The sequence below is a fragment of the Lepisma saccharinum genome, chromosome 3, assembly GCF_977018435.1.
Source record: "Lepisma saccharinum chromosome 3, izLepSacc3.1, whole genome shotgun sequence".
Lineage (NCBI taxonomy): Eukaryota > Metazoa > Arthropoda > Insecta > Zygentoma > Lepismatidae > Lepisma > Lepisma saccharinum.
Genome location: NC_139231.1, coordinates 32,499,172 through 32,503,946, shown reverse-complemented (window position 1 = coordinate 32,503,946; position 4,775 = coordinate 32,499,172). Strand labels below are relative to the sequence as shown.

At 37.4% G+C, this 4,775-nt stretch overlaps 1 non-coding gene across 1 annotated transcript; it reads left to right on the top strand.

Moving 5' to 3' along the window:
- Nucleotides 1-300: 300 nt before the first annotated feature.
- Nucleotides 301-372, top strand: TRNAT-GGU (transfer RNA threonine (anticodon GGU)). Its single transcript has one exon. It is a non-coding gene; the product is annotated as a tRNA-Thr (tRNA).
- The last annotated feature ends 4,403 nt before the right edge of the window (nt 373-4,775 follow it).

Below are 4,775 nucleotides of genomic sequence, written 5' to 3'. Positions count from 1 at the left end.
CAGAATTATTACCATTTTTATTGTTATTGATTAATAAAATATAATACACTCTAGTAAATGATATTTGAGACAAAATCTCAAATAAACTGTAAACTTAAGTCTAACCCTACTTCAAATAAATAAATAAATAATAATCTTATAATTGTAGATTAGGCACACACAGTAGTTGTACTAAGCAGAAATTTTCAGCGAAAAATGGAGGCTCAACCAGGACTCGAACCCGGGTCTCTGGCATACCGTGCCATTGCTCTTACCACTGAGCTACCGAGTCGGCGTGGCCTCACCCGATCTTTCGCTACCGGCTCGGTAGCTCAGTGGTTAGAGCAATGGCACGGTATGCCAGAGACCCGGGTTCGAGTCCTGGTCGAGCCTGCATTTTTCTCTAAAAATTTCTAAAATAATCTTATAGTTTTACAATCCACTGCTGAATTAATCTATTGCAAGAAAGAAAAGTTCACACCTTTCAAAACAGAACTGTATTTTAAAAAGTGACAAACTACATACAGAAGTCGAATTGCATCAAATCAAGGTTGACACTGACACAACTAAACGTATTACTTCGGTTTCTTTGAAATAAGAGTGCCTGATCTCAAATTATGCATTTTTAGTGCCTCACACGGAGAAAGTTGCATCTGATAAAAGCATATTTTGATGAATGTCGATGTGTTATCACCCCCCTCTCCCTCATTTCATAGCTGTACAACTTGGCAACACTCACATCACATGTTCTGACGTTACACCCTACGAAATCTCGTGTCCGAGCAAGAAAATCCTCTCGATCAGTTGGTCTCGGGTAGCGAAGCGATACACACTGGGCAACATGTACACCAGTTATTGGAAGTGGGGGGGGGGGGGGGTATGATCACTTTAAGGCAAAATTGCTAATAATTCAGAGATTTATTGAAATAAATTTAAGTTTCATATTGCAAAATGAAGATGTCTTTGCACTGTATCTGGTACTACACATGAGTCAAAATCTCTTTCTGTAAATGAACAAAAAAATTGTACACACAAAAGTCTACAAAACCCATTGTTCAGTTCAAAATCCATTGTTCCCCACAGCACACTGTTGGGGAATATGGGCAATTATGTTTGATGGATACATTTAAGGACATATACACGTAACAATTAGTCACAAGATAGCACTGAATGAATGCATATCATAAACATAGGAATGCGCACAGGGGGGAGCAATGGGGGCAGTTGCCCCTCCTAATGCTATCACTTAAAAATTTAGTGTAGAGAAATCTTATTACCGTTATTAAACAATATTATTATCTTTAAAAAAAAAAAGTATTTTCAAGACTACGAAAGTTCCCAGAAACTACGGTGAGTATATTTCCTATGTAATTGAACTGTCTTACTTCGTTCTCCAGCAAATTACTTACTATTAAAACTCAAACATTTTATTCGTTAGCCTAGTTGTGTTAACGTGTGTGGTCGTAGCATAAATTGGACACACATTGTAAATGAATAAGTTATATGTAGTTGTTTTGAATCTGCTGCACGAAATCTTGTTTATATATAAATTAGTCTGAACCACAAAGAATGAAAATAAAGGAGAGAGGAACAGAGAACTTTTCTGCCACGGAAGTTGGAGTGATTTTCAGTGGGTCCGGACACACACTATGATACCCACCAAGACAATAAAACTGAGATGAAATAAGGCTTTTCTTCCTCCAACTGAACTTTCATCAAGACTCTTGCCCCCCCTTAATCAGTAAGTTTGCACACGCCTATGATCATAAACATGTCCTGCAGTCCTCAAATTTCCTCATCCTTCTTACAAGTAGGGCAGATGAAATGTAATTCTTCCTGTATACCAAGACAATGATTATGATACCGCAAGGAAGAAAGGTGACAACAAATCCACTCTTCACCACGACACGAACGTTTGTATACAGCGAATGCACTGACTATCGTCGTTTGGTGCATCCATTAATGGAATAGGATGTGAATTTGTTATGGATCGTGAAGGTTCACGACTATTACGCTTCTTTTTTTTTTGGCAATTTATGACGTTTCAAAAAGATTATATGGCTTAGAAGCTTATCTTTCTGAACTGCCCAAATTACACCGAATTGCAACCTTTTATGTAAGTTGGTACTACTGTGTTAGGATTAGGCACAACACTATGATTCAATTCGTAGTGTGTGGACCTTTGTTCTAGCTTTGTTGTTACTACATACACAGATCATTGTCTCAAATAACATTCTGCTCAGATCTGAACTCCTAGCAGTCAACAATAACATCAGCTGTATTTTTTACTACAATTTCGAGAAGTATTTCCCTTTCAACAGGTCCAGAACGTTCATTTTCGCCAGGTCAGATGAGTACTCAGTTACAAGTGACAATGAAAACTCCACACATATTGTCAACCTACAATTGATTTTCCCACTGCACACAGCATACGCTGTGACGCAATAACCTTAAGTGTGCCCATATTCCCAACGTGCCCATATTCCCCCTAGTTCCCCTAAGTATTAAAATTTATAAATTAGAGCATCGCCTGCTTCATCCAAGTATTGTAAGATTATCGGCCATAGGGTTAATAATATAATTAACTAAAATGGGGGTTACTTTTTATAAACGTTCCATAGCTTATATTATTTTTGGCCGATTGTATACATTCCGTTAATAGGTTGATTTGCTGGTGTACCATTGCCAGTAAAGAATTGTTCATGCGAATTCTTTGTTAATGGAATATTATAGCAAGCTTTGAATGTAATTGTAACACGTCAAATTGTTATGAAATGCACTTGTTATAATAAACTAGAAATTGAAAGGATTTCCGTGCATGTAATTGAATAAAAAATATTTGCATAGAACTAGCAAGTACATAATTACATACGTAGACCAATTAGTTCTCACTACTAATGGCTCGAGGATTAATGGGGACCCAATAATGTTATCTACTGCGTGGTAAGACTTAACATGTAACTTACCTCCCTCATAGAGGAAACTTAGGGGGGGGGTGAGTCATAGTGCATCAAAAGTGTATGTTGACAAGTTTTTGCACTTTAATGTGCTACTAGAGTCAACATATGTGTGTCAACTGACACATTTTTGGTTCTGTACTGAGGACAAAGAGAAAGCAAAATAGAAATTAGAGATAAACGAACAGAGAAGTAAGAAAGGTAGGAATAAAATTAATATGAACGAAACAAGAATATGAAAAGGAAGCAAAGATACAAAAATCAAAAAATCCACTGTAAGAGAGAGAAAAACGATAATGAAACAAAATCATAAAAATAGATAGAAAAACAATGCGCAATAAATAATAAAACCTCATCTTGCTTAAATTACATATACGTGGGACAGTAAGTAATTCTTAGTGAAGTGTTTATGATCTTTCAACGATAATAAAATATAAGATTTCGAAAATATTAATAACTTATGTTATTTTATGCGCAGGGGTGTCAATCGAGACTCGACCTACAATCTGAACTGGACGACGTTTGGCGTAATTTACAGAAAATACTACGAAAACCACTGAAGTCCGTCCTAACAGAAATAGAACCAGCGAACTCCTGAATGGAGATTTAACTTTTCCTGGAAACGCAGCCAGAGAGCCTTACCCAGACTCGAATCCAGGTTCTCTTGATGTATAGAAAATATCGCTGTCAAACAACTATCCTCACCAGATGCGGTGATCTGGTGCCAAAACTAAGGGGGGGGGGGAGGACAATTTACTTTCTTTTTGTAGATAAGGTTTAGCATTAAGAGCTTAGTGCGGGTGCAAAAAGTGGAAAAAGTGGGGGCAACCACCCCCTCTAATAGCTGACCCCTCACTATTTTGATGTCTTATCTCCCATGCTCCTAATAAAAATGTATGTACTTTTATGTTACGGTGGTTTATGACTCATATTTATGCGTGTTTCCCTAAGTAACAACCGTAACATTAATGCCATCATAGTATGCAAAGCAATGTAGTACCTGTTGAGAGACCTAGAATAACTCTGTAAAACGATAACTGCATGAGCTACGATATTGTAATTACTGCTCCTGGCAACACTGATCACGTCCCGCACGCACGGGTAGAATATTATGGATTCCTCTGTTTGTAATGTTCTTAACAACACGCATTTCTTTCGTTATGGTAATAATTACTAAACTTGATGATGAATACCCGAAAGAGAGAAATTGTTGAAAAGGTGACAACAATGGTTTCTATTGCTTCCCTCAATGTTATCTTCAATTTGTGTGTGTAATTTCTGAAATCTTAATTCCAACGTAATTTTTTTATGAAAAAAAGGTTACAGAGATGGCCACAATTACGGAGAAATACTATTAAAATAGTAATTTATATTTATTTTTATAAAATGTTACAAGCTGGTTCCTTTTGTATGCTATACTCTGTCCGGGGTATTTCTGGAGCAAGTCTGCGCAAGTAGAGACGCGAGACAGTTCCACCAATAAATACGTGAGAGAGAACGGGATTGCGTGGAGGGGGAGGGACTGCAGTTACCAGTCTTCGCAGCAGCGTGTACTGCTTGGCTCTTCCCACTCGAGCTCCCTCGCCCCCTCTCTCTACCACCATGCGCAGCCTTGCTTTACAGATGCAAGGGATATGGTATAGTTATGCTGAATGAGCCATGTTCCAATTGGTACGTTTGACGAGACAAATCACTTAAAAAACACTAAAATGCTGACCAAGGCCAACTTAATTGTATAAAAATATACACTAAAAACGAAACGTTTCCACCCTCTAACAGGGTCTTCTTCAGACGAAGATTCACAATAAATTTCAGCATTTTAATGTTTTATTAACATGG